Source organism: Alligator mississippiensis, chromosome 4, assembly GCF_030867095.1.
Source record: "Alligator mississippiensis isolate rAllMis1 chromosome 4, rAllMis1, whole genome shotgun sequence".
Classification (NCBI taxonomy): domain Eukaryota; kingdom Metazoa; phylum Chordata; order Crocodylia; family Alligatoridae; genus Alligator; species Alligator mississippiensis.
In genome coordinates, this window is record NC_081827.1 from 238891266 (window position 1) to 238912807 (window position 21542).

General features: G+C 40.7%; 1 long non-coding RNA gene across 1 annotated transcript in view; it reads left to right on the forward strand.

Annotated features, from left to right (window-relative positions):
- Positions 1-21542, forward strand: part of LOC132250413 (uncharacterized) — a 300006-nt gene that overhangs the window by 78064 nt on the left and 200400 nt on the right. Inside the window, exon 2 of the long non-coding RNA XR_009462133.1 lies at positions 937-1147. This is a non-coding gene — a long non-coding RNA (uncharacterized LOC132250413). The remainder of the gene's footprint in view (positions 1-936; positions 1148-21542) is intronic.

Consider the following 21542-nt stretch of genomic DNA (forward strand, 5'->3'; position numbering starts at 1 on the left):
GTATATAGCAGAAATTTCCAGAGACTAACAACAGGGTCAGATTAGAGGCTTTGCACTCCTCAGATTGGTGGGAACTAACCAGAAGCTGTTATTCTGGGACCACTTTTAAAACACCACTTAGTTTCGAGCCCACTGTTCCAGGAGTAAGAGATTTCTTTTTATGTCCTTGCCACCTAGTACTGCCTGAGTGACTGCCTTTGGCATGGACCCTCCCTTGCTCTTTATGTTTTAACCTTATAAAAATGAGGGATTAACTCTGATTTGATCAATACTTTAAATATGTCAATGACATTAGAAGTTAAACTGTCTTATCACTTTATAACTGACAAAGAAAACAAGACATCTGTACTATGGAAGTGATTGCGGAGGTTATTTTTCTAAATTGCAAATACTGCTACATTTCAGCTCTAGTTTCCTTTACATATATCTTTATAAACATAAAATAGCTGTAAAGAAAAAATATATTTTTTATACACACACACCCACATACACAAATGCTAGAAAAATGATAGCTGTAAAGAAAAAATATATTTATTATACACACACACACACACACACACACACACACACACACACCCCTATGCTAGAAGAATGATAGTTATAAAGAAAAAATATATTTATTATATATACACACACATGCACACATACACATGCATACACATATGCTAGAAGAATGCAGGGGTATATCCTGATAAAGGTAATGTCTACATTTAAAGCTTTATTTTCCTGGGCCCCTCTTTTCCATTTGAAGTTAGTTAGAATACACTTAGTTTTTTGTTTTTCAAGCAAACACTGTTTGTTCATCCTAAGAAAACATAGTTTGGGTAAATAGAAGTATTTACATATGTAGAACTGGAACTCCTACTAAGATGCAGATTGTGCTGCAGGGAAGATAGTTTGTACTTTTCTTTCCCCTTCCCTTTTCTTTCTTGACAGTCAGTTAATAAAGACTCAACAATAAGCAGCTGCCTGTGATGTCATTGGGACTTTGTCCACAGAGCTTGTATTTACAAGTACAGAGAAACTACATAACAGCAGAAAAACCAACTACCAGCAAACTTCATGTCTGCAGTTACTGTAGGACTTCAGTAGTGCTGTGGATGGGCTAGCAAGCTAACTCTGCTCTTCTAACCACAGATTTTTAAAGGTTGGTAAATAAACCCTGACTAAACTCAAGAGAATTTTTGGACTGCGAGGACTACTTAAGGTTCTGATTTCTCTAGGACTGTGGCATGTTTTCACTGAACAACTGCAAGTAAGACTTTCGCTGTTTCAGTGTTTTATCTTATTTGCAAAGGTCATTTTCTTTAAAAAAAAAAAAAAATGTTTATTTTAGTGTTACTGCTGCTTTAATTAAAATGAAATCACAAATGGTAAGTATGTAACTCCTAGGGGTGCTTTCATTTGAAGTCAGACATTTGAATGTGTTTTGAGTGAGGACAACAGGACAAATGAAAAGCTCATTCAGAATTTTGTTTTCCTATGTTTATGTTGAACTTAATTTTTCAGTATAGTAGTATAATCTAAGTGTAATTTCAGGCTCCCTAAAAATGTCAGAAATATTTTTTTTTCCACAAACTGGCTGAGAAACTGTTCTTAATTCTAATTATTTATTGTGGTTTTCTAAGTAGCCCTTAGTTCTGGACTATCAACATTAATTTAAATATTTAACCCAGTTTTCTTTTAATTTTTTTCATTTTTTCACTGCTTACATATATTTAGTTTTAAAGCAAAACGAGCGTGTTTCTTTTACTTCTAATCCCTGTACAAATTCTGGAAGCATACATGTTTAAGCAAGCAGATCATAGTCTTCTTTGAAACTTAACACCTTTCAGTTAATACATTTTTACATTGTTCTTTTTTACACAAACAATGTAAATAATTATGTATTGTTCATGTGAACAAATGTATTTATTTCTGCTAAGGAAATGGTGTGTAGTAAAACATGCAAATGATAAATAGCACTGCTGAGAGGGACCTCATTGGTAATTGCTATTACTAATACATTTTAGTAATTTTTTGCTCTCCATTATGAGGAGCATAGCATACTTTTTACAAACGCTCACACACCTAGCCTCACACCAATTCAGCACAGTTGACAAGCCCCTTGTCCCCATTTTACAAACATGCAAAAGTGAATCACTAAGGGTGAGTCTGTTTGGAAAAACTGAAGACAAATCCCAGATCTCCTGCTCCCTGGTACTATACTTTGGGAAGCATCCCATGATCACCTCATATTACCTATAGTGTCAGATGTACTGCCTACTCCTCAGAAAGCTATCTGATCATAATGCTGAGCATAAAGAGCTCTAGATACTTTATTACCATTATTGTTAGTACTACTACCCTCTACTTAATTGTGTGTTTTTGTTGTGGAAGTCATGTGTGCTTCCTAAGGTAGGAGACAGGAAGAGATTCCTGAGCATATATGGCTAAAACAGCCTACACCACATCTAATCCCGCTGGATCTGAAGAACTTTTTAATTCTAAATGCTACCCAGTGTGGATCCTTACTTCAACTGCATATGCCGCCTTATATGCCATCACTCCTATGTAGGTTCAGACATGCCATTCCTTCTCAGGGTGGAAGACACTCCACTCCTATGGCTATTGTATGGATTGGCCATCAGAGGATACCTGTTCAACCTGGGACCATCCCATTCAACGTTCATTTACTTAAACACTTTTTAAAACCACCTGCCTTGTGCTATGCCATGGGTGCTGACAATTCTTTTAGCAATTGGATAACAAAAGAAAGGATGTTATTTCAAAATGCTGAAGCCTTGATTTTCCTTTCAAGTTGGTTTGAATTGAAAGGACCTCCTACAAGGTGGAGGGTTAATAATTCAGGATTGCAATTTAGCATTTTCATGGGGAGGAAGGATAGTTTTAAATTGAAGGCACTGGATCACAGGAGATCTGGCTTCTCTCTCAGACTTCCCATGCAGCTTTGGGTAAATCACCTTTTTTTTCTTTCTGGATAATCGGTTGAGAGGCTAATTCTGTTTATATTTACAAGGCCAGCCTACAAACCTGCACAAAATAATTACAAAGAAATAAGATTTCAGACAAGGATCGGTCCTGATTCATCTCTCACTTAAGCAAGTTTTAAGTGTGAAGTCCCAATTGTACAAATGCATACAATGGATGCTAGGCATGTGAAAAGACTCACTGACTTCTCTAGTACTAGTTGTATGCAAAATGACTCATGTGGAACTGTTTAGAGGATAGCTGTTTAAATGGGCTGAGGCAGGCCCATCTGCTCTTAGGTGAGGTATAGGGGTTGGATTTTATTTCCACTGTAGTTGATGGCAAAACTCCAATTTCAATAGGATGAAGATGAGACCCTCGAATCATGTAAACTATCTCCATAACTCTCTGCATATTTCTTTCATTTTCCTTTTTTTACATTTTTTTTGTTTCACTAAAACACATTAGGATAACACTATGTGCTTTGATAAGGCTTGTAGGATGGGGTCCTACAAATATGCCTGAGGTTCTAGTACCTGGAGCTTGATATAATTTAGTATGGTATATAAAGGCACAGTTGCTAGAAAAATATGTTCTTCTAGCTCTTTCTCAATTTGAGAAGAAGTAGAATAAGGACAGTGGGATGAGTAGGATTAAAACTGGGTAAAACCTTAGCCCAAGCATAGAAGCAGAACTGGTTAAAAAGTTAAGTTCTGCTAGCACAGAGCCTGAGACATCAAGTTGCTGAACAACTGCTGAGGAAAGTGGAGAAGATAGTACCTTCAAGATTTGACCTGTGAAATCAAAGCTGCTCAATATAGCTTTCAAAATGTTGAGCATCTAAAATGCATTTTTATCGCATACAATAGGACAAATGTATAATATAAATAGAACATTACCCATAACATTTGCAATATTCTGATCCACACTTGCCTAATGATGTGAATCATGTAGTACGCAGAAACCTCAATTACTTAAGATATTTCCTGATGTCTATGTAAATTAATCAAGGTGTTTTTCAGGGCTAGAAGCTGGATAGCTGTTATCTGAAAATTACTCAGAAATCTTGCTATGATTTCTTTGACTGGCATTCAGGTGACTCGTGTGAATATGGTTTGTACTATAGCAGACGGTTCTGAAAATTGTTAGTAAAACTGTCTGCGGGTTGTAAATGATGTGGGCCCTGTAAAAAGCAGCTTGGATAATGAAACAGGGATAAGCATTATGCTGCTGAAAAGTGGTATATTAGTATTGATGCATGGCAGTGCAGATATTATACATATACCAGTAAAAGTGATTGGAAACCAGTCTATACTGGTAAGAGAACAGAAGTTTGGCACAAACAGACTGGTTTAAAAATGATGGACTCTGGTCTAAGATCCCCCTGCCCCACAAAAGGGTGAATGTGTGTTCTGTTCACTACTGATCTAGACTACACCATTTACAGAAAACCGTGTAATTTAGATCAGTTCTGCCTTGGGCTTTTTGAAGTCTGCATCTAGCCACAGAGAACAACTGCTATTGTTAAACTGCATGTTTGGTAAGCTTTTCATGAAAGGACAGAATGGGCATGTCCCCACATTTGCTGCGCTGCTAATTTGCAGCATGATGGGGATTTTTGGCACTGGGAGCTCCTGGTGTCAAAACCCACCCCCCGTCACTAAAAAAAGCGGTGTGGCACACATGGCAGTAGCATGCACCACCAGAAAGGGAGCCTGGTTGGCCAGAGACAAATAGCAGTGGCACAAACATATGTCATTGTTATTTGTTCCGTAGGGAATGCACACCCCTGCGTGTGTGCGCTTGTGGAGACGCACCGAATTTGGTTTATTTTCAGAGCCAGGCTAGTTTTGGATGGTACACACTGTGCTGCATCAAATGTGTATAGCAAATTAATCCCTTTGACAGTACAACTTGATTATAATAATTCATCCTTATCTAAATTGTTAAATTCAACAGTTTACCATCTCCTTTTGTTTCTTTGTTATTCAGACATCATACAAATAGGGAAGACTTAATTATTGCATGAAACATCAAAGGCAAATTTCACCATCTCTCTTATTTTGATTGCAGTTGTCTTGAATTGCCATTATGGGTATCTGGGAATGGTGGCAGAAATTATTTTGAATAAGAGATTATTTTTGTTAGCAATTAGCAATTTGTTGTTCCTCTTACAGCCTCGGCCAGATTTTGATAACCCATTTCATGCTCAATAGCAATTTAAACCTAAATAGTTTTCTGAAATTACATGTGGGCATTCATCCTGTCTAAATCCCTGCTGCTGGAGTCGGGTACAGCTCTACTTGACAATAATGCTGGCTCTAAATGAATTGTTTTACCCAATAGTGTTCAGTCTGCCTTTATCTTCAGTATGATTCTGATATCCAGACTTGGATCTGGAGTAAAGGAAGCAGTTCTCCTGGCGCAGAAACTTTGGGATAGAAGAATATAATGACCTAGTTTCTCTTGTTTTTCTCTGTCATTTTTCTTTTTGCTAGTTTCTTGAGCTCTTAGGTGAATCTTCTCAGATACAAAATGACTTGGCGGTAACGTGCTTGAACAAACAACAGACTCCCTGAATCTTGCTGAATGGATCACACTGATAAGGTTTTGGGGGTGTTGTGCCAGTAGAGGGCCATGTTAAACTGAATAAAATACTTCCCTGCTAGACCGACATTTTCAATGAGTAATGCAGCTTAAAACATATGGATGTTTTCAAGGGCAAAATTAGTAAATAATTAGGGTTCTTTGTGAAGCTACTGCGTGATTAATTATTTAAAATAAAAATCACATCACTATTAAAGCGCAGTGCTATTTTACATGACCCTAATTAGACTGAAATTCTACACTGGTCTTTTAAAATAAACATGTGGGTATGATGTATTGTAAACTGTTCTAATTTGATAGATAAGCTGACATAATACACAGCACTAGCATGTGCTTTCAGTGTAATGATACAAATGAGAAAAGAATTGCTTTCCAAAGGTGCAATCAAGCTTGGATTTGAATTGGGCTCCAAACTTGCCATCATTATTCAGGCTGCAGTGCTGCAGGAACTGACCTTTTGCAAAATATTTTCCTGTCCTTAATCTTTTATACACAGCTTTTGTGAACTCTGCACTGCTTGTGTTTTGTCGATTGTATTTGGAGAGTCATTTATTGCACTGTGTTTGTCCTTCTAGCAGATGTTAAAGGATCCCCTTTTAAAGGCTACTCCTCCACAGCATCTAATTATAACCCACACAAAAGATTAACAGATGTTATAATTGTCTTTATTCTTTGATTAAATAGTTTCTGCATGATTTGCTTTCTTTTCTCCCCCATTCCTAATTTGTAAGGTCTTTCTGGACAATTCATATATGTTTGCAGTTTGGCAGACACAATTTTTACAAATATTTAAAGTCTTTGTTTTGATTGTTGAGTATTAACAACAGGTTATAGGCACCTCTGGGCTATGAAAATGCAACAGAAATGCAATCATTAGAAAATGTATGCGTGAGTGCTTCCATTGATTTTTACTTTTCTCTTGCACTTAGAGTGAAGTGTTTCAAATGCACAATACCTGGGGAATGAACACTTTGGATGTTTAGTTTGCTCAATAGCACAAGTGACACTACATATCAGTTGTCACATGCAAAGGAAATAACTGACTAAAAAGTGAAGTGAGAATCCCATCTGATCTCACCTCTCAGTTCATTTTGTACACTGTCTAGCAAATGTGGCAGCTACTTTTTGTGGGTGCCATATTTTTGGGGCTACTATTCAAGCCATATCATGCCATGAGATGTGAGGTTACACTGCAAGTTGTGTGATGTCCAGGAAAGACATCTGTTTTGTGCAGAACATGGTTTCCCTTGCCCCTGGGAGCATGCCTGCAAGGGGCCACACATGGCCAGCCATGTCTGAGAATGCTGCTACCTGCCCTATCTTTGTTGCTTGCCTAATGGACTAATGTGTACAGGGGCTGGTCACAACCCCACCTTTTTACACCATTACCCATTCCCAGGGCTTACTGAACGAGCAGGAGTTTTGGACTTCAGAATCTATGTGGAAGGGTGGCATGTGGAAGGGCAAGCAGAAGGGTCTTTGTGCCCTGACCCCCGATGCTGCCCTTGCACTAGCCAAAGGCAATCTGATTGCCATGCTCCAGTGAGCCAAGAAATATATGACCAAAAGGTGTTACCACCTCACAACTTGCTGGTGAGCTCTACAAAATGAATTTGGGTGGATGAACTTTTTACACTGGGTACATAAGGGAATTATCTACTGTCTGGCAGGTATAGTGGCTGCGTCTGCTGCTGTGCGTGTACATTATGGGAGGAGGAGGGGAATAGATCCTGTGATTGCAGACCTATTGCTCCCTTCTTCAGCTTTCCCCTTTCCTTGCTTCTGCTCTGCTCATGACGCAGAGAGGGGATGCCAAGTCTCTCTCCATTACCTATGGCTCTGGCCTTTACTACCCTGCATAACAAAAGCATCCACACTACCTATGTACTGATATTTTGGAGTGATTTGTATCCAGCATACATTTTCAACTTGGATCTCAAATGGGGTCATAAGAAAAAAACTTTCCTTCCCTAGTGTTATGAAATCAAGATGTCACAGCTTTTGATTTAACTGTATCTCTGGCCCCTTCGTAGGCTTGCTGAGGAGGCATCCTGCTTAGGTGTCAGGCCTCCAGCTGCCACCTTTTTAGTGTAGGGTCTCTCAGGCTAGGGACATGTATTCAAAAAGCCTGAGCCTGAATTGATTCAATTTCAGTCCTTTTACAACCAAGTCACAAAGTCCATGGATGAGGGCGTTGAGGTGGATGTCATCTACCTGGACTTCAAGAAGGCCTTGGACACTGTTTCTCACCCCATTCTCATAAAAAAACAAAACAAAACTAGGTGACTGTGGCATTGATGCCTACACAGTCAGATGCACGGCAAATTGGCTCAATGGTCGCACCCAGAGAGTGGTGGTGGACAAGTTGTTTTTTACCTTGAGGGATGTGGGCAGTGGAGTTTCCCAGGGCTTGGCCTGTACTATTCAGCATCTTTATCAGTGACTTGGAGGTGGGCGTGGAAAGCACGCTGTCCAAATTCGCTGATGAAACAAAGATGTGGGGAGAAGTGGGCACACTGGAGGTGGGGGGCAGAATCCAACTAGATCTAGACAGGTTACAGAGGTGGGCGGATGATAATAGGATGGAATTCAATGCAGACAAGTGCAAGGTGCTGCATCTAGGGAGAAGGAACCTGCAACACACCTATAGGCTGGGGAACACCGTTCTTGTCAACATGGTGGCAGAAAGGGATCTTGGAGTCATTGTTGACTCCAGGATGGATATGAGCCACCAATGCGAGGAAGCAGTCAGTAAGCCGCACCTTGTCGTGCATCTACAGATGTATCACAAGCAGGTCCAGAGAGGTGATCCTTCTCCTCTATGCGGCATTGGTCAGGCCACTGTTGGAGTCTTGCATCCAGTTCTGGGCACCGCACTTCAAGAGGGATGTGGCTAGCACTGAGAGGTAGCTAGCATCCAGAGGAGGGCCAGTCGCATGGTCAGGGGGCAGCAGGCCAGGCCCTACGAAGATAGACTAAAGGGCCTGGATCTATTCAGCCTCCATAAGATAAGATTGAGAGGAGATTTGGTGGCCATCTATAAACTCACCAGGGGGGACCAGCAGAAAATAGGTGAGGCTCTGTTCCCCTGGGCACCACCTGGGATAACAAGGAATAATGGCCACAAATTGATTGAGAGCAGGTTTAGGCTTGATATCAGGAGGAATTACTTTATGGTTAGGGCTGCCAGGCTCTGGAATGAGCTCCTAAGGGAGGTGGTGATCTCCCCTATCTTGGGGGTCTTAAAGAGGAGGTTGGATAGATATCTGGCTGGGGTATAATGATCCCAGCACTCCTTCCTGCCCAGGGCAGGGGGTCAGACTTGATGATCTGTTCAGGTCCCTTCCAACCCTAGAAATTATGAAACTATGAAACTTTGCAGGTTAGTCTAACCTGGCTAGGCTGAATCACTTTGTAACTACACAGTCATCTCAGATAAGTATGCACATACTTGCAGTGGCTCAGACTAGAAGCCGGGGGGTGCTCAGCCCTTCCACAGGGCTGAGCTGAGGATGGCATGGCCAGGCCCACATGGCAGGAGTCAGGATGGGTTCCCCCCCGCCTCCCTTGATAACAGAGCACTTATCAGCTCTGTTATCAGCAAGCATCACCCCCTCAGAAAACAAACAGCCTCTCTCATTAGTTCAAACTCTTCTTAAACAAAGAAGGAACTGAGGATCATTATCAGCTGAGCTGTTGATTAGCTCCAAAAAGAGCTAAGCCAGCACTGCTCTCTGCCACAGCACTGACCATAGCCAGCATGTGTAGGGCAGAGGGGACTGGGGATCCCTGCTTAGCAGGGAGGGGGAAGGAGAAGGGGAAAGCAGGAAGAAACCAGGCAGACGTTGCTGTGCCTGCAAGTCTCTGCTGCAGCCAGGGAGCAGAGGGGACCTGCCAGCTCTGTTGTGGAACAGAGAGCCTTGCCCAGCCCCGAGAGCATGCTGGGAAAGTCTGGTTTATCTTAAACCAGCAAGGTTGGGGACAGACATTGCATAAACTGGTTTGACCTAAATCAATTAAGTCTGATACTACATTCAACCAGGTTTATCTCAAACTGGGTTCAGCCATTTTCAAACTGGTTTATGTGCACTGAACATCTGTTCTGTTACAGGTTTAAACCAGTTTTTGATCACTTAAACCAGTTTATGTGTGGTGTTTGTCCCTAGCCTCGGTCTTCCACCAGACCAGACCAGACCAGACCCATAGGCTGCAGGCTTCTGCAATTCATTGCGATCACCCCAGCATGTCACATGGACGCTTCAGCACAGTGGCAATGCAGAGGTGCATGGGGGTGCATATGCACCTCCTGAGAGTGCTGGTGTACCCCCTGACAGGCTGTGCTCCCTGCTCAAGCAATGGACAGTGGGGGCAGGTGGGAGTGCTAGTGTCCCCCCTGCAAGTGCCAGCTGGGGAGTGGGAGTGCTGCGGCCATTTTCCGGCTGGTGCAATCGGCTATGGGCAGACCTCCTCCCTGGTCATTTAGATCGTCCCATGGGGGGACACCCCCCTCCCCCCCCGGTTGCTGACAGGTCTGGGGGGGCACATGCCCCCCTGACTAAGGCGGCACCAGTCCATGCTTCAGCACATGCAGTTCTATTTATTTGATGATGAGTAAGAGAAGCTAAACCCAACAAAACCATTTTGAAGAAAACCTTTCTGAAAAAGAAAAGGTTACATAGATGCCTAGCTTACCGGATTGTCACCATGAAGAACACGAAAGGCACTTCCCCTTCATATCTTTTGCTTCTCTGTCCTTGGATTGTATGCCTTGCCCTGCCCACTTCAGGAGCTGTTACCTTATCTGGTTTCATGTTTATCATCTCAGTTTTCATGAGCTAGTTCAAACGACCAGTGATTCTCCCCAGAACGATGAAGCATCAAAAGCCTTGTTAACTGCACTGTTTCATCATTGGCCATGTGAAAGCATAGCCCCATTGTTTCGATCAGTGGGTGTCCTCTATTTTTGGCAGGTATACCATAAGTTATTGCCGCACACTCTCTGACTGCCACTCTGATCCCTTTCTCTACCCAATCTGCTGCTCTGCTTATTGTTCCTTGCCCTGTCTGCTACTGTGCTGCCTGTCCCATCCCTAATTTGGACACACACAGGTGACCTCTGCCACTTTTGGCACCCATGCTGCAAGTTAGCCACCCCAGTCTTGATTTTGCAAGACACATTCCTTCTCACCTACTGACCCAGAGACACAATTAATAACAATTGCTTAAAGATGCATATAACATTCATACAACAGTTTCTCTGAATATTCCAGGATGCATCTGTCATGAAAGGTTCCTGATTGAATGCATGGAGAGTATGAAGCAATGCAAGACAATGGAAATCTCTGGTGACTCATATGTTAATTGGTAAAGTCTCAGGTTGAGTCCATGCTCTTAAACCAATAAGGGAGCAGTTAGTGTTTTACTAACCAGGTTTCTATGTTATTGTCCCATTTCTGAAGTGCATGTAAACTGGGGGCTTCTTTTTTTTTCCTTTCTAAATCCCATCACTGCATGAAACAGTTGCCATGACTTCTTTTCAAGGAAACTAGCCTACTTGGACATTGAACTTGGCTATCTACTTGTGACTTTCTTTTTCTATTTCACTTCCAAAAATGCAAACACTGCTCCATTTCTGTCCCATGTGGGAACATAGATTTTGGAGCACCAATTTTATACTGTCATTGCAATTTCATTGAAATGAATGATTTGGCAACTATCCCACCATGTCACTGGAGTAGGGAAAATTTTATTCTCTTGTAGCAGACACTATGAACAACACCGACCATGAGATTTTGTAGTGTGATCCACACTATTGTAGGTTTCGTCAAATGCTGCTTTGAAGTGGTTTGAGTTATCTATTGGCAATGTATGTTTATTGGTCTGTACATTCATACTTTTCAGTATACAACACCATTCCTCTGGGTTTCCCAAAGTGCTTTGCTAAAGTGCTACTTTGTTTAAGGAATGCAAAGACGACTGTATCCTTTTTGTTTTTAAATTAAGTTTCAAACTTTCTAAATATTTTCTACTTACAAGTGTGTGTGTGTGGTGGTAGGGGGGGGAACAGATGAGTTATTAGGAAGAATATTTCAGTGTATCAACTATGTTGGCTATTTTAATTATGTAGAAACCTGTCCACAATCAAATTAAAGTATTTCACAGAGATTGCTGAACAGTCAACAGGGTTTCATTTGGTATCAACCAGGTCTGATTTTGAAACAGTGTTGAAGAGGTGAAAGGCTAATGTTCTAATTTCTCATATTCCAAGCTATTCAATTCCCATATTACACTGGTACTAAATTGCCCAAGTGTTCCATATGGATCTGAGATGTAGAATATTTATAAATTAATGACTTGGATATAGCACTAGAATTTTAACATCTATGAAGAATTGCTACTGAAGTAGATTGTTAAACTATAATATGACCTGTGGTGTCTTAATAAATACATTTCTTTGTTAAGCCACAGTTTTGAATGCTAGGATTCTGTTCAGATAGCCTCTATAGCCAGAGCTTAAGATCGCACAAGTAAAAGAAATCGTAGAATGAGATTGAAAAGGAAAGACAACAATAGAACAATACAAAAAGTCTCAGACTGGCCATTCTCTGCCCCTCTCCACTCAGGAATCCTTAGAGTTCTCTTGTATTTAATTATATCCTTTTACTAAAACTAATAACTTCTTCCCCTAAAGCTCAAATTCTGTCATGTTGTTATTGATTGTGTATATATCATGATGTTCATAGGAAGCAGTTTCTGTCGTTTCTATTTACCAGTCTTTAATCAAGTGAATTCCATTTATTTTCCATCACCACAAAAATTTTCTGTCACCAGAAAAGGCTTTAAACAGCGATGGTTTAAAATTTATGGGATAAATGATGATTGTAGGCAAAGCCCTGAACAAGGCGCAGTGCATAAGCTTCCCCTTTCCAGAAATGACTCTGAGACACTGCCCAGGGTAACAATTTCTACATGATTTTTTCCCTTGTTCTCAGGGAGGTGGGTAGTAATTTCACTTCTGGCCTTTCCCGTCCGTCAAGTATTGCAACCTTTTTACTCAGCTATTCTGGGCAGTGAATATTGTAGAATCCAAGTGCTGCTCTCTTTCCCCACCTGATCTTGTAACATGGTAAATTGGAACATGGCCTCATTTAATTCCTTGCTCCCAGATTCAAGTTCTGGATAACCTAGACATAAGGTACAAGGACATTTGCTTGCTCCCTTGTATGGCTGAATAGTTCAAGTCACAAAACGCAATCCCGTTGGTTGTATCTTCTATTCCTGAGACGTGCAAGCAAATCTTTTAATTGATGACTGTCAGGTGCTCTTTCTTGTGAAAAAGTTTGTATGTTGGGTTTTCCTTTAGTGTAAAGTCTTGTAAGTATCCTTTATGTACACCTATATTGGGCCAAATTCTGTTCCTGGTTACACACACACAGTTTCATCATTAACATCAGGAGAATAGGCCAGGTTGAAATGAGAACTCAGCTTGGCCTTCTGTTTGCTTATACACATATCTATAAAGAACATTTCTATTAAAAAACCCTATTTGAACAGTAAGGAAGCCAGATGGTTGCTAAATGATGATAATAAAACATAGCAGTGCCACTGGCAGAGCATGTTTCATTATCAAAGCTCCTGACAAAAATGAACTCATCCTTAAAATATCCTGCTCAATGTATTTTTACCCCTATATTCCAGGTGGGGACAATGAGATAGAGAAAATCAGTTATTTGCCTTGGATTACAGACAACTGCAGGTTTTGGCAAATGAACTCTTTAGTCTGAAAATGTATCCCAGCCTGAGTTTTAAAAATCACCTTAAAAGTAGATTGGCAAAAAGATTACATTAGACTGAAGTCAGTGGCCTTTCTCGCATCAGAAATAGCATGCCCGCATGCTAATCGCACTATCTCCACGCTTCACACAAAGATTCTTTGAACTTCACTAAATGAGGGAGGGACCAAGTGCAATTTAAATACTTTTTAGTAAGTGTATGGTTAAGCAATGTTTGCATCATATTAAAAATGGGAAAATACTTGACAAAAGAAGTCACTGAAAACTTAACCTCTCTTTCTCCTGATTCCCTCCAGTTGCTCCCTCTCTGTAATCCAATGTTGTTGCTAATGGTAGTCCACCATATACTGCATTTCTGTTCTGTGTCATTTGATATGACTGAAAACAGATGAATTAGAGATTGGTAGGATGACAAAAACATAGAAGAGTTATGGACCTTTAAATGAGAGATTAAAGGGCATTTTTGAAAATTTACATTTTTATTAAGTTTCTGGCAGATGGCAAGGTTTGAAGTCAGCCTGTGACAGCCAATCCCCTCATAGGGAAACTAAAGGAAGACACTGTTAGCAGCTGATTGCCTGGGGGGGAAGGGAGGGGCTGTGCTTTTTTATGTTTTTCCCAAGCAAGACCCTTTGAGCTTAATAGCTCTTTAATGTGGATCAGCCATTACAATGGAATCAGGTGAAAAAAGAAATGGAAAAACCCTACTGGGGACTATAGTCCATCGTATCAGTGCAGCATCATTCTCTGCAGTTTATTGTATTGTGCTTTATTGTGCTTCAGTTTTAATATGCCAAGTCTATCATCGGGTCCCTTGGAAGATGATGCCACAGTCTATATTGCATTTCACTTTAGGTATCTTCTCTAATACTCAACAGTATTGCTTTACTTTTTCTCTGATTCACCCCTTTATAGGTAAATCAACCAATTCCCCATTTTTCTGGTATTTATACACTTTCCTCAAGCACATGTAGATAGTAATTACTTCTCCAACCTGCCTTCTTCTGTCATTGTTTAACAGGACTATGTGAAGCTTTGTTACTCTTTCCCCATGCAAGTTAATACTTTAACTTTTCTTGCTGTTGTCTGATTTCACTCCAACTTGCTTGTATACTTTGGGCCAGCAGTGAAAGAACTATTCTAGGCGTAGTTTCACCAGACTTGCAGGGAAATAGCATGGAATACCACTAACCTCTCTTGTATCATTTAGAGAAAGGTGTTTTTCTCTTCCTCCTCACCCTCAGAGACACAATCCACCCTTTAATTTATCCACTGCAGTTTTCTTGACCATAAGATGCATAAAATTGAGGAAGGACCTGGGGAGGTAGACCTTTTTTTTTGTTTATTGTGTACCTACTCTTACATCATCTAAGCTACTAAAAAGATAAGATCAATTATGTTCAAACTCTCTCAGAGCATTCCTGTTTTATATAAGGTAGGGCCAAATTGCCCCATCTTTATTCACAAGGAGCCAGGCTGTCATGTCCATTCAATTCACTTTGTGCCAAAGAGAAGGGACAAGCACACTTAAGCTGACGTGAGAATCACCCTGCAATTTCACAAATGCAAGGAAAACCCTGCCGTTATAAGGTTAGCAGAGGTGACATAATTGTGCTAAACCAGCTATTTTCCTATCACTAACTTTAAGGAAAGGAAATGGTGCATGTGATGGAGCGGTGTACTGCTAGAATTGATCCTTCAGTGGTATAAACTTGGCTGAATTTAAGGTGGATTCTCTTTCCTCTGACTTCTGCCAGGGCCAACCAGTTGTCAGGACCAAGGTGCATCTCTCTCTGTAGCCACCAATATTTATTATGTCTGAGCTCAGCAATGATGATGAGGTAGTGACAGACTGGGGCTGTTGAATGATACCTTGTTGCCCAAGGAGGTCTACTGAACAGATTGTTCTTTGGTTTGATTTTGGGGATGTGTCATTATCTGCTGCCTCTCTTCTAAATGTACAGTTGTTGGGAAGTCCAAAAGGCAAAGTAAGAACTTTTACATAATGTGGGGGACCATATGTCATCCTAAGATGCCCAGATTTGTTAGCAAAAAATTCTGCAGGCTACGTGCCCACCAAAGTAAATGGGTTGTTCCATCAGAACAGGAAGTGCGAGGTTTGGCACCCAACATGTTAGTAGTAACAGAAACAAGGGATGTTTATTTAGCATATGATTTCACCTTGAGAGTTTTCTTTTTAGCCTCATGAATGTTTCATAACATCACAGAGTGCTTCATGGAATGAAATCAGAGGTTTATATGCTACAAAAAAGTTAAGAAACTCTTAATCATTTCTCACATCCATGATTAAGAATTATCAGTAAATAAATGATCTTTCACTCTCCTGGGCTCGGTTACTCTTCAGAATCAAATCATGTTTTGCAGTGATAGGTCATGAGACACAGGACGCTTCCATTAGCACAACTCTGAAATTTTTCATAAAAATGAGCATAGTTAACTGTTTTCATTTTTGTGTATTTAACAAGAAATAAGCAAAAACTGTGACTGCCATGCACAATTTTTGGTAAAGATGCTAAAAAAAAGTTTGCCAAAAGTCTGAACTGCTCAAGGAATGGCAATGAGATGCCTCTCTTTCTAAGTGGTAGTGACTTAAAGTAGTTACAGATGTTCAGAGACTAATTCCTGGTAGCCTTGTGATCTAGATTGCAAAGCCATGGTTATAACTAGCATTAATTACCATCCCGCTTGGCAGTCCCAGCTAAGCAGGGAAGAATCAAACATAAATGGGAAATCAATACATTTTGTTGATCCCTCTGGAAAATAGGTTAGGCAGGGATGCAGAAGAGATGCTGCTTTTTCTGCATATGTTGTGGAAAAGAGAGGTCTTCTGATACTGCCATCTGTCTGGCATCTGTCGCAAGCATTACACACATTTTGTAAAATTCCAGTTGGTACAGCCCATTGAACTATTTTGCTTGTGGTGGACAGTTGTAGTAAGATGTTGATTTTTTCACTGGTTTCTTGCCAGGGTAACTTGTTTACATGGATGTACTCCTGATTAACACCACCAGAAGAGATGAAAGTGGGACTGGAAGGTCGTGTCTACATGCGCTTTTACATGCGCCTAAACTTAATGTGCATTTGCCTAATGCACATTCAAGCAATTCATGTGTATACATGTGCACACACTAATGCACATTAATGTGGGTGTGAGGATAGATTTGGGACTAAAGTTAGTCCCAAGCCAATGGACACACGCTGCGTTAATGCGCATATGTGGGTTAGGCAGGAGCTAGGCTTCTATCCCTAAAAGTAAGGGCTTAGGTTCCTAACTGTAGGAGAAAGTTTGGAGCTGTGAATCCTGACTTTATATGGATTGGGTTGGGGTGCCTGAGCTCTGACGGAGGTGAGATTTTAGATGCACCTCTTTTCTATGTTTTCTTTTGGTTAGCTTAAGTGTCCCCTAACTCGGCGTGCTACTTGGGTTTGGGTCCACATTCCTAGATATCTAATGCTCTCCATGCCTTGTATATGGAATTTAAATGGCTAACTCATGGACTGTGGACTCCTCTTTGCAGGACAGTTATTGTGAGTATCACCAAGTGTTCTCCCATTCTTCATGTAGACCTAAGTGCCATCAAAAGTCATTTGACTTCTGTCCTCGAGCGAAGAATCTACAATGATCAGCTTCTTTCCAAAATTGTTTTTTCTTTTTTTAAAGAAGAAAACACTGCAATATATATCCGTTTCCAATCGCATCAGTCACTGTCTCAGCAACAACAGATTCAGGCCTACTCGTTTTTATCTCTTGTCATTTTTGTCACAAGTATTTAGTTCCACAATTTGAATGCCTCATATGTTCCATAAAAGCAAACAGCAATGTGTAATCCTTTGACCTTTTCAGGGTTCTTTGGTGTAATTTACTGGCTATTCACTTTTTCTCTCCAGCATAGACCTTACAACTCCACAATAAAAATGGACAGCCAAGCAAAAGGTGAAATGCGGTAAAGGTTACAGCCTTGATTTTGTTAGAAGTCTATTAAATGTTCATGGTCTTTTTATCAGGAAAAAATAGAATAAGAACAGAAAATGGCCTCAGATGAATCATGCTTGTTATGGGATAAAGGAATGATAGAAACGTAACCCATTTTTGTTACCATTCTGAGTACAGTCTTGTGGCCACTCATTTTATGGCTGCTCTGTAGCCCATCTTATCCTTTTAAGTGAATGTAGTAATCCCGTTAATTAACTTGGTGAAAGATTGAAATACAAATCCTTTAAACTTGTCTCATGCATTTTATTCTGACAGGTATTATTACCAAGACATAGTTAATGCCATGTTTTGTATTTTATGACTCACTGAAATTCCCAGTATTTTTTGAACCCATAAATAGGTTTGCTAGTTTTAATCCCTTAATTTTACTAATTTAACTCCTAGAAATAGTCTTGAAAGGCGGTGTTTCCTTTGACAAATGGAAGGAGAATGTCTTGCACAAGGAAACTGGAAAGGTAGATGGAAAAGTCAAGGTTCAAACAAGGGGAAAGTTTAACAACAGTGCAGATTTGTGTTATTGTATCTGTAGAATAAAACTTTGGGTAAGATTTTGCCTTTCCCCAGTCCAAACCAATACATGTTTGGGGGGAACTTCCTTAGTCAGATACTGCAGAGGGAGATGTTGACCCTAGGTTGGCTCTTCACATAGGGGACATAGTGGAACAGAATGCAAATAAAGCAGAGTATGGGATACTCCAGACTGCAGAGCAACTTACAGGTCATCTTTGTGAAAAAAACTTATCTATCTTAAACAGGATTTCATAATTAGCTTTATTGTCAATAGCTAGTTCTCAGCTGACTTTCTTGAAGCTGTTTTTCTTTGGTAGTGGTGATTTGATTTTGCTTTGATGCAACTTTTTCAGTCGACTAGGAAGATTAGATGCTTGGGTAGATTGCATGAATTAGTGTGGTGTTTGCAGCCTTATATTTCCTATAACATTAAGTGTTTTAGCCTCTGAGGCTGGAATTTTTCTGATATAATTAATGCATTAACACATGACAGCACTAGGATTCTCCTTCCCCTTCTGAAAAGAGGCAGTTTGCTTATCTAAATAGTTGCCTAATCCAGTGGGTGTGAATGTACAGTATATTAGTGCTGGCAAACTGTTGACAAGTCTGATCACATACCTGGGTGTGCTGAGCTTTAGTTGGTCAAGCTGTCCTCACAGGGTTGCGGTGGAATGTCCTGTAAGTGAAATAGAAAATGTCTGGTTCAGTTTTGAGTTTCAGATGTCACTGCACTTTCCTGTTTCCCTTGTCACCTAGGTCTGAAGACAGACGTCTGGCATATCCGTTCATACAAGAATGTTGGAACAAGTTTTCTTTTTGTCATTTTCAACCCTAACATCACGCTGAATAACATTAGAGGGAGGCATGTGGGTGTGTTAATGAAACCAGCTTAATAGTCTGATTTTAATCACCATGCAAAATTTTCTGATGCTTTTCCAAGGTGGGGTTTTGCGGTCATTCAATCCTGAAAATATTTTTTAAACACTGTACTATTTGGAAAGGCAACAATGGTTATGGAATAGATATCGGCTTTTTGACTAGTTTAGACCTAGGAAGATAAACGTGATGTTGATATTGACTGTTTTAGACCTGGCGAGATAACGGTGATGTTGCTATATAACGAACATTTTTTGGTTCATTCAGTGTACTTAGTAATGACCTTCACAATTGGGAAAACTTTCTTTTTTCTTTTATTTGTTTACTGCAAAGACTCGTGCAGTTTTTCCAAGACTTCAGATGTCTGCATGTATCCGTGCCCACTTTTTCTGAAAGAAGCCATGGATAAACCCAACACACACACTGATGTCAGCAGGGAGTCTTCATAAGGAATTCTACTGTATAATGTATGTGACGAGCAGAGGATAACATTTCAGTTAGGAAACAGATTTCAGAGAGATTGAATGGCTCAAAGGATTGGTGATGAGATATAGAGACTTTCTTCTCTGTCACCTGTTCAGTTTTAGCCAACATTTGCATTGACTGAAAGTTTTTACTACCTGGTAGCTGTTGGTAGCTTATATTATGCCAGTGACCGCACTTTCATTTTTTCCCCTCTTTTTTGAGCTGTTATCAGTGCCAGCTATAGTATTTCAAGTATAAAGCATAGTTCTTAAATTAATAGAATTCTTTAAGCTGGAACAAACTTTTAAAGAGCATAAACTTTTAAAGGGGCTATTGGTTTCAATTCAGTTGAGAAGACTGATATCCACGTGAGAAGAAATATATTCACTTGTTGACTATCTCTGCAGAAGTGGCTTAGGACTGAAAAGGCTGTTTAGAATGAATTCTTTATTGCCCCATGGACACTTGCTTTATATTATAATTGGGGTATGCAGGAGGAAGATGGGGAAAGCTGTTCTACTGCCTTCATGATGAAAATTCATATAAATTTTAAAACTACAGCAATACACTCATTTTCATGTTTCAAAAAGATTTAATTGTTGTGGGGCACATATCTGGCAGGCATATATTGCCAGAACTCTATTGAAATCCTAGTTTTGAGCTGTCTGATGTACAGTTTTAAATCTCTTGGATTTTTTTTCTGGGCAATATAATGCTTTTCCAGCAGTATGTACATCAAAGCATACTTTAGTGCCATTAAAAATGAAGATATGACTAACCAAGACAATTTTCTTAGGTGGATTATAGGCAGAAATGTGTGTTAATCACAACAGCTTGATTCTTCTGGTTTGTAGATTATTATAATGCAGTGAACATTCTTTGTGTATGATAAAATGAGTATTTTCAAGATACATCATCAAGTTGATGACTCTGGCCGGCTACCTGTAGCTTTCTTGCAGGGAAGTAGACTTATCTGGTAGGCGTATCTCTCTCTCAGACAAAAATATGTTGCATAGAAATGTCTGGACTTTATTGCCTTCAACTTCTTAAAACAGGAACTTGTCTGTCAGCATTTTTGTTAACCAATGACTTTATCTCTTTGCAGAGTGTCTGGTTCTGACAGCCAAACTGGTTCTTGGTTTGTCTGACTAAAATATTTAGCAATTCTGTACAGAGCCCTGGAGTATCTGTAGGATCTATGACCAGGACTTCCAAAAGCATCTAGTAATGTTGGTGGTAAAGTGAAGTTAATGCCACGTTGGTCCAGGAAGAGATGTTTTTGTGGATCGTATATTTTATTGGACCAGCTCCATTGTGCAACTGCATAGTTGCATGCAGGTGGTTCAATAAAAGGTATCAGCCCCAAACAGTCTTGCCTCTGGTAATTCTGGGCACCCAGCTTGAGAACCCCTTTTCCATTCTTATTTCTAAAGGGTAAGCATTTACTTGGCACCCACACTACTTGTTCAGTTTTCAAAATCTTGGCCCGTGTTTTATGGGATATTATCCTTTCACATGTAGCAGATACACTTAGCTCTCACTATTTAACTCTGGATAGGTCTAGACCAGGGGCAGGCAAAATCTGACCCACAGGCCGGATTGGGCCCATGGTGGACTCCATTTCCCAGCAGCCCTTACCCACATCACTGTGGCCGGTTTCAATGGAGACCCGAGGAGCCCACACTACTTGGACAGGGGCATGCAGGCAGTAGATTGCAGCTCTGCCCCAGCCCCAGAGCAGCTCCCTGTCCAGCTGTGCACCCTGCCCCAGCACTGCTGGGACTGGTCTCCCTGGAAACCCTGGCCCTTTCCTGGGATCTCCATGGAAACTGGTTGCAATGATGTGGGCAGGGGCAGCTGGGACTGCTGTAAGCAGTCTTGGCTAGGAACCGCCGGGCCTTGTTACACCTTCGCTGTGAGGTGCACAAATGTTGATGGGTGTTTGGTGCTAGCTCGAGTTTGGAGCACTTGTGCTTCAGGTCAGCAGGGGCCTGAAGGACTGAATGGTAAGAATGACCCCCCCCTCCCATTGTGGGCTTTACCCCACCCCAGGGGCTGCCCCAGTTTCCCTCCCCTGCCCTTGGGGCTCCCCACCTGCTTCCCTACCCCCACTTACTTGTGGCTACCTGTACTGTCCATCCCAGTGGAGCAGGCAAGGAAGGGTTAACTTATCTGTCTGGTCACTGCCGGGCTACTGCTCTTCTCTGGGCTGAGCCAGGGATGGGCAAAATGGTGGATCCAGCTGGTAGCTGGACTCTATTTCCCAGCAGCCCATGCTTGCGTCACTCTGGCAGGTCTCCACGGAG